The sequence below is a fragment of the Podarcis bocagei genome, assembly GCF_964188305.1.
Source record: "Podarcis bocagei genome assembly, chromosome: 5".
Lineage (NCBI taxonomy): Eukaryota > Metazoa > Chordata > Lepidosauria > Squamata > Lacertidae > Podarcis > Podarcis bocagei.
In genome coordinates, this window is record NC_138129.1 from 48,006,303 (window position 1) to 48,015,517 (window position 9,215).

Here is a 9,215-nt window from a genome sequence, read left to right on the forward strand (position 1 = left end):
GAAGATGGGGTGATATAGAGTAACAACATTCAGTTGACTGTATAATTAGTATTAGTCTCTTTTGATATAATGTCTGGATTAGCTGAATTGTTATTCTCCTTGGAAAACATGGTATATCTTCTTTGCAGACTTACCTAAAAGAAATGTGTAAGCTTTGCGATTTTTAAAAAAGTGTCATAGAAATCAGGGGGTCCTCAAAGTTCAGAGCTGCAGTAGAAAAATGCAAGGGGGCTCCCACCCAGAATGTGCCTCTGCCCTAGACCCCTGTGTTTATGTGTGTGGGTGTCACAGATCTCAGCATACCCAAGGGCTCTTGTTTACCCTTCACCTTCTCAGATCTAGTTATTATCTTCCTGCAGTATCTGTTTTCCCCATTACAAATTTCCCCAGAATACATTGTTCAGCAGGAAGTTGAACAGCGGCTCTCACCTGAAACAGCTGCAGTGTTTAAAGAAAAATAGAGAGGGAACCCACCCAGCAACAGAGGGAGAGATTTGCAGGTTGCAGGATCTGAATGCAGATAATCTATTACCCTGAAAAGTCTATAGGGCAAGATAAACAATACCGACAAGGTCTCCTTTGAATGCTGCATTTTCAGTCATGAGACATAAAATAGCCTGGTGGTGCTTCCATTGCTTTGTTTGTCCCTGACTTCAAAGACCAGAAGAAAATATGTTTTTCCCTTTGTAGGCAGAGTTAGAAGTTTCTTTTTAGCCAAGAGAAGAGGGAAGGGGAGGGAGGGGGTTGTATTCAAACAAGAACTCCAAAGACAGCCATGGAGGAATTCTGTCCCTGTTACCAATTGCCCTCTATTGACTCAGGACGCATCTTTACAAGGTTAAATAAACACATCTAGAACCCCTCAGGGTGGGAAGCAAAGCTGTGGTGGTTTTGAACAGAAGAATAGCTGACAGAGGGAAGGTTTGGTACCCTTTTAATAGCTGCTTCTCTTGCTCAAAGTTGCAGCCTCACAAGACTTAGGAAAGAAAGAAAAAAGTTGTTGGAGCATCTTTCCTATGTAACATCTGGTGTCCTTTAGGTTCCAAATCTGCAGTCATTTTCAGGATCTCCTACAAAAGGGTCTTAGGAAGCTGCCCTATGCAGATTGAGACAATTTCTCCAACTAACTCAGTACTGTCCATAGTGACTGGCAGTGGCTCTCAAAGGTTTCAGGCAGGGGTTTATCCCAGCCCTACCTGGAGATGCATGGGATTGAAGGATACCAAGGATAAATCATGCAGTCAATCGCAGCTTCCAGATGAGTGTACTCATGTGAGATATGTCCATAACATTCCTACATCACATTTTTAGTTGTACACTGAGAAGCAAACCCATATACATACATAGGCATAGGCATAGGCCTGGGCCTGAACACACACACACACACACACACACACACACACACACACACACACACACATATATATATATATATATATATATATATATATATATAAATAATCTCCTCCCAGGAGTTCAAGGGATACATGGGATTACTCATCTGGGTGCTAACCAGACCCAGAGCTAGCTTGCTTCAGCAAGGTGGGTATATAATGGACCAATGCAAATAGATGTTACCAGAAGTGGCTCACCAGGTGCGGCGGAGCTGCTACACTAGCTTCCTGGAAGGTGGGTCACTGTTGCCTACAGAGAGGGAGATTGGCATGATGCAAATTCACCAGCTGAGCCAATCTGATACTTCTGCCCAGTTGATGTTTTCTCTGATTCAGCAGTAAACAGAGGGTTTTCCTGGAGAAAGTGGTAGAACAAAAGTGAAACCTCTGAGACATGCCGAGAAATCTTGGGACAAATGGAAGTGAGAGAGACAGAGAGCAGGAGTGACTCCACCTGCTTTGGACTCCACCACTAGCTTCAGCCCTGTCCACAGTTAGCATGTGGCCCTTGATAGATCACTTCAATCCCTGGTCTGAAGCATTTTGGGAGCACTTGATGCCACACATTCATAGGAAAACAGATCCACAAATAGTACTGCTGTGGAGTGAAGACCTGTATGTTGTGATTGTGCAGAGTTAAGCTCCTGAACCTGAATGCATCTCCACCCCACAAATACTAAGGCAAACTTGGGAATCCTGAATGCCTCACCAGTCCTTCCTCCAACCTAGAATCACTTTGGGCTGACAAGCATTCTCAGCCACAAGCCTGCCAAGCAACAGGCTCAAAGGTTAATTACACACTAATGAGTCCAGGCACAGTGTCTTTCAAGGCACCTATGGCTGTTCTTATCCCCTCTTTTGTTTAACAGCATGGAGAATAAAGTCAATTAATTAAGAATGCTTTGCTACAAGGAAGCAAGGACCCAACATCTTGTTTCACCTTGCTAATGAATTTGCGGCCCTGTTAGCTGGTGAACATCCTAGAGATTGCAACAATCATCTTTCACATCCGGTTAGATCGGGCCATTCTAAGCAGGGAGAGGAATATCTTCTCAGGGTGGCTTTAGGCATTACAAGGAAGCACCCAGCACCCAGGGACGTGTACATCCAACATCTGAAGCACTGGCATGCACATTTTCCTCAAAGAAGTGCATCTAGGACTCACTAAGAATGCTTGGATTCTCAGCAGAATCAGGAATTCCCCAGCTTTGGACTAAAGATGAGATGTTTACAAGTGTTAGTGCTCATCCACAAAGAAACAACACTTTCTGCTCCTCAAAAGCTTAGGAAGAAAGGTCTAACCTAGTTTTATTGGCATTTTAATGACCTTACAATTTGTTGCATGGACTAAGGCTCCCAGTGGACCTTCAGTAGACTCAGGTTCTGATACCTGTTGGCACTTCCAGAAGGTCTGTTTCTTGGATATTCACTCTGATTTGTTTGCAGGGAGATTATGCTGTGTCAAAACAAGTGTCATCCCACACATCCCAATGCTTTGTCCCATCACTTTCTTTTTCACAAAAGGTTGAACTTTAGAGGAAGTAGGTTTGTTGTGTGAGACCTCCCCCATCAGCTATAATTGCATGCCTTGAATTTGCCATTATATTATTGACTCCTGCCCCAGATTGTGACAGAATGATAGCACCCTGAGTCTCCATGGAAAATATTAAAAGCAGAGGGGAAACGCACAATCTGAACTGAAGAACCAGTAGACAAGGAAGATGTGCTTAACTTTTCCCCAGGTTTCTGCTTCTCCACTAGTACATCTTTCTCCCAGACATAACTTCTGTCTGTAATTGCTTCCTGTTCAGGACATCACTAATGAAGTCCCCATAACTGATCAATTCCTATTTGAACCTGATGTTGGGGAGGGGCTTTAATGGTTGGGGGGGATATTTTCTTATTATTGGAAAATAGCATAATTTCACAAGTTAACAAAAAAATGAAAAGAAACCCTTTTGTGAGAGCAGAAGCAGAACATTAATGGATAGTTTATCAGTCATGTCCCAGCTACACTGAACAGGAAGCAATTAGATGCAACAAGAAGGAAGCTTCTAAGTAAAAGTATACTAGCCCTGGATTGCCTAGCATTGCAACTGTGATTTAAGATGGGCTCTGAAAAAAGATGGGAGGATATCACAGAAAACTCTAGAATGCAACAGAATATCAGTGACATCTGGATTCTCTTTAAAGTGGGACTGAAGGATAGCAAATCTGGTCAGTATAGAAGAAATCTCAGCCTTCCAGAACAATCCCTATGTTTTGTAGCCCATGTCCCAGTCCTGTGCACACAGTTACTTGAAAGGAAACCATATTGAAATCAATGGAGTTGACTTTCAAGTATGTAGTATTGTAAGGTAACCATCTGGGAGTATGTCCCGCTGAACTCGCTGGGGCTCCCTTCCAGGCAGACCTACCTCCAACTATTTTGGCTTGCTCTTTTCTGATGCAGCCTTGAAAAGGTTAAAACAGCAAAGAGAATTTTGAAAAGCATCGCTTCCAAAGCCAGACAGAAAGACAGAGATGGGAGAGGAACTCTGATGTCATGCAATGTCAACCCAGCGATGGAATGTGCACAGATGGGGCAAGGACGCCCCCACATGGAAAGCTTTTCCAGAAGACCCCTCTCAAGCTGGGTTGGCAGTGCTGCTGAACACCTGGCAGGTCTCTCCTTGATTGTGGCTCAGATTCTTGGGAAAGGTTGGGGTTTAGTTTTTTAAAGGGAGCAGAGAATGGTCCATTGTTCCTTTTCAAATGACATTACAGCTCTCTGCTCTGGGTGATGCCGTATATTGTCGGCTGTTTCAAGCTGGAAGGTGGCAAGGCAGAAGCTGCCAGCGAGGGGCGGGAGGAGGAAAAAGCAAAACAGGAAGCAGGAGGGAAGGAGTGCCACGGCTAACTGGTTTGATAACAAATTCACTGACACAGGAAACCATCTTTTTTTTCCCCCTGACGCTGCCAATTCCTTTAACGATGCTGACTCTAAGGGCTCCAGAGGGAGAGGAACTTTGACTCCACAAAAAACCCTTTACTGCAACAGAATTGCTTTATTTAAGGCTATGTTGGGCATGTTTAAATATTAAAGGCTGAGCAATAATGGATGGTGTTAGTTTAGATGGAAGAGGAGAAGCCACCTCCCAGAGCCCACATTCACCAAAGACTGACGGTAGAGAGAAAGTGTGTGTGTGTGTGTGTGTGTGTGTGTGTGTGTGTGTGTGTGTGTTTAAGAGGTTTTTCAGAGGATAGGGAAACCAAACAGTTTATTCTGCTCTCAGTTTCCTTTCAGAGCTATGCCAGATATCGCTTTTCTACTTCTTTTTTAAAGGATGTCACTTCCATCAAATTCTAGAGCCCTATCACAAGAACTATCACAGTGCATTTTACTTCTGAAGTTCTGGTTTAGTCATCTGTCACTTGATTGGAATCAGTGAATTTACACTGTGGTAAGAGAAAATGGAATTTACCCTAGAATTCTTCAGTTAAGAATTAGTATCAATACAGAAAGAGACATTGCTTAGGATTCTCAGAAACAACAAAGGCTGAGCTGCTGTTTTAGGTTCTATCAGCAGTCCCTGTCCCCCCAGCTCCTTTTGGAGAGCAAAACCTGCAAACTTGCAAATTTCCTCTTTTTTGGTGGTGCTTGACCTGCTTTCTTTCTCTTTGTTTAGTTTCTCCAAGGAGTTTGTGCAAGCAGAAATCGCAGTGACAGGTTCTCTGGTCATTTGAAGATGGCCCAGGGAGAGGGGCTGGAGGACATTCCATTTTGCCAGTGCACTCAGAACTTCAAGACAAGAGAGGTAATGTATTCTAAAAGGGATCATCCTAATGTCAAGCTGATGTAAAATGTACGCAGAGCAAAGTATTACTAATGGAAGCCAGTATAACCCTGCTGCAAATTCTCACTACAGGGAGTCTGCAGATTTTGGGGGTTTTTTGCTATGGTTCAGAAGGTGCTGCCAGAACACGCCAGGTGTGAACCATCTCCAAATGTTTTTTGAACCCTTGCAACATTGCACAAAAAACCGTAATGCCGCATGTAGCAATGACTGCAACAAACTAGCTTCTCACAGGCCACTCCACATCTCCCCTTTCATCATTTATACCAGGGATGGGGACAGGGCCAGATTTAGATGAAGAGAGGCCCTAGGCTACTCCACTTGTGAGGCCCCTCCCCCTCCCCCACCCTCACAACTAGAAGGAAATGGAAGAGTGTTATAAACAAAATTGAGTGAAGCCAAGGATGATGACGGGTATTTAAAATTCTACAGTTCACAATTTCTCCTCTAAAGGACATAAGATATTATTGTTAAATACCGTGGTGATTTTTAAAAATGCATTGAAAAACTTGCAATAACTGAACTTTGTAAACCTTTTGTGGTCTGGGTAGGCCTGGAACAGGTTCCCATGTCTTGTTCCTCTCTAAGGAATCAAGTTCAGCCTTCATGGCATTTAACCACAGCTCAGCATCCTCTGAGGTTAAACTTTGAACCTCTTGGAAGCTTCAAGGTTCCCAAACTGTTTCTGAGTTACTAACAGCTGTATCTGCTATGACTGTTTTAGCAAACTCTTCAGCATACCTTTTGGGCAGTTTACCCTTTGTGGCCCCTTTCAGATCTGCACACTATATAAGTCTTCCATGCTAGGTGCCTACGGCCTGGGCAGGACGGGTCATCCTCTTATATACCTGCTGGGATTGACAAGGCATTTGACCCTCACCTGAATCTCATAGCTCTCCTGTAGCTGCCTCTGATTAGTTATCATTTAACTCTTGGGGAAAATAATTAGCATCACACATCATATGCATGGAAGTTGTCAAACCAATTAACCAACTAGAAGAATAACATTTAATAGCACCAGTTTTCCTATAACTTGATATTGCTGGATAGTTTTGATGAACTACAAAAGCATTTTTATTTTGCTTTCTGTTGCCACCCTGGAACTTTTCTTTATTAGTGCCACTTTGTTTTGTACGATTCCTTGCAAATGAAGGAAAAATCTTTTCTGCTTTTATATGTTGATAATTATAATTTTGGTTACTGAGGACAAACAAGATTGTACAAAATCAAAATTGGGTGCAGGCCTGGCCAGGACATAGGTGTCCTGACTGTGACAAAGGTGACCTGTGTGTGTGTGTGTGTGTGCTTGATTGATTGATTGATTGATTGATTAACAGCTGTTGGGAACTTCAAGGTCCCTGCTCTCCCTTCTTATGGTCTTTGTACTGGACCTGGAGACTCCAATAAAGAGCATTCCATGTCAAGAAGGAGGGCAAGTGGGCACTCTATCAAATGATAGGGCAGGAGTTACACAGAGCAGGGCCTTTTCGCTGGTTGTGCCCATTGTATGCCTCGCTCTTCCCAGACCTGCTCTCTTTAGGAAGACTTTGGAAGAACTGGTTGACAAGTCTTATCAATTGCTGACACCAGGGTTTACACCAGCATAATAGAATTGGCCAGGATGCCAGAAGGGATACAATTTACAAGCTTTCTCCATTATCTGCACAGCAGGGGGTGTTCAGTCAACAGTGCAAAGGCTGAGCTGATTACCGGCTGGTTACCTGCTTTCAGCAATAGGGGTCACTGTTTGGTAGTACCCAATTGGTTAGCTGTCAGATTCTAGAGCTCCCTATTGGTGGCTCTTAGGTAATTCACAAAATACAGAGTTCATTCATAAAACACAGTGTTTATTCATAAAGCAGTAACATAAATCTCCATTGTTACATATTGGGTGTATATTTCAGTGGTTGAACGTACAAGTTTATGACCATGCTATAGTGTTGTGCTTATGTGACTGTGAATAAAAGGTGGCTGGGCTCATTGTCTCAGGGTTTGGGGGAGACAGGTGGCAAAACTGATTTCCAATAAGTGCCCCCCCTTATTTCCAAAACAGTCCTTGAGTCTGTACTCTGAATGGTGACACCAGGGACCTAGAAGCTGCAGGGCTTGTCAGTCCAACCCCTGGACAATCTCATCAGGGCTGACCTTAAGGCAATTGGAGCAACTGGGCCAAATTGGGCCCTGCGGGCTGCTCCTAAAACAGCCCCTGCGCCAGGGCAATCTAGATGGATTTTATTTATATCTATAAGATTTTCCAGACTTTGGCTGTGAACTGGGGCCCTACACACACACACACACACACACACACACACACACACACACACACAAATTCAAGTTGCACCCCACTGCTTCAAATTGGGCCCCACTGACTAGCCCTGGGTCTAATAGTTGCTCGGCCTGAGTTGCCCTACCCTCGCATGAAGTCTTGGGTTTATAATTTTAGAAGAGGGGAGACTGCGGCACTGGGGAGCGGGCAGGCTGGCGAGGACCCCTAGATTTAGAGGCCCTAGGCTTCAGCCTACTTAGCCTATACATAAATCTGGCACTGGAACATCAGGCCCAAATGTGGCCCTCCAAGCGGGCCAGCGTGGTGTAGTGGTTAAGAGTGGTGGACTCGTAATCTGGTAAACCGGGTTCACGTCCCCACTCCTCCACATGCAGCTGCTGGGTGACCTTGGGCCAGTCACATTTCTCTGTAGTCTCTCAGCCTCACTCACCTCACAGAGAGTTTGTTGTGGGGGAGGAAGGGAAAGGAGATTGTTAGCCGCTTTGAGACTCCTTAGGGTAGTGATAAAGCAGGATATCAAATCCAAACTCCTCCTCCTCCTCCTCCTCTTCTTCTTCTTCTTCTATCTTTCTGGCCCTTAGTACTCTCCCCAGCCAACATCCTCTCTCCCCAGGTTAAACACCATCCTTGAACATTTCTGCCCAGCTGGAATGCGTCCTTGAATTCTGGTAACGACTATTTCCCTGAGTGGAGAACAGAGAGGGGTGCATGAGTGCGTGTAGAGACTAGCCTACTGAGTCAAAAATCACATTCATAGCTCTGATCAATTTTTCTGCTGGCCCTGCCCACCACTCGCATGTACCCCCCGAAGGTTTCCCAGAAGGAAATGCTGGCTTTGGGCTCAGAAAGGTTCCCCAAGAACACCAAGGCTAGATCTAGAGGAAAACACCTTGTAAACCTCATAATGGGAAATCACGTTGCTGAAAGTCGGAACTCCACAGTGCTGTCTGGTGTCACAGTGTTATAACGCATTTACAATGCTTTATCTTTACTAATGTAGCTGAGTCCCAGCATTATTGTGGGTAAAGCAAAGGCTGGCAGGCTCCCTTCTCTAAACCTAGCTCTGCTCAGCTCACAGCAACACTTGCAGCTGGCAATAACAAGGCTACACTCGACCAGACCATGCAGCGACCTCATGGGGTGCAGTCTCCCTTCCTTGCCACTGGATCTGGTGCTGAAGCAGTTCTCCAGGCCCTGCTCAGCCCTGCTCAATAAGGGCCACATTCATACCAAACATTGAAACACTGTGGTACCATTTTCGATAGTCATGGCTTTCCGCAAAGAATCCTGGCAGTTTGTTAAAGATGCTGAGAGTTGTTAGGAGACCCCTACTCCCCTCACAGAGCTACAGTTCCCAGACTTCCCTATGAACAGGGATTAATTCATTTCAAATGCTAGTGGTCCTTCTTTAGGGAAATTGAAAGAACAGTGATTTGAAATTCAGATGTGATGATTGGCATCTATCTGCCTTGGGAGATAATGGAAGAGTGCGCCTTTGGGGATGAAGTCAAATCATTGGAGAGTTACAGCACCTGCTGTGGCTGTAGAGACCAATATGGGAGAAGAGTTTGAAGAGTGGGGCAGATGAAGGCATCTAGTTACACTGCTGCAGATGCACCATGGTGTATCTTCTTTCAGCACTCCTCCCAGTGGTCATTCCTCCTCTGGTCACTGCTGTGACTGCCTGTCTCCAGGCCC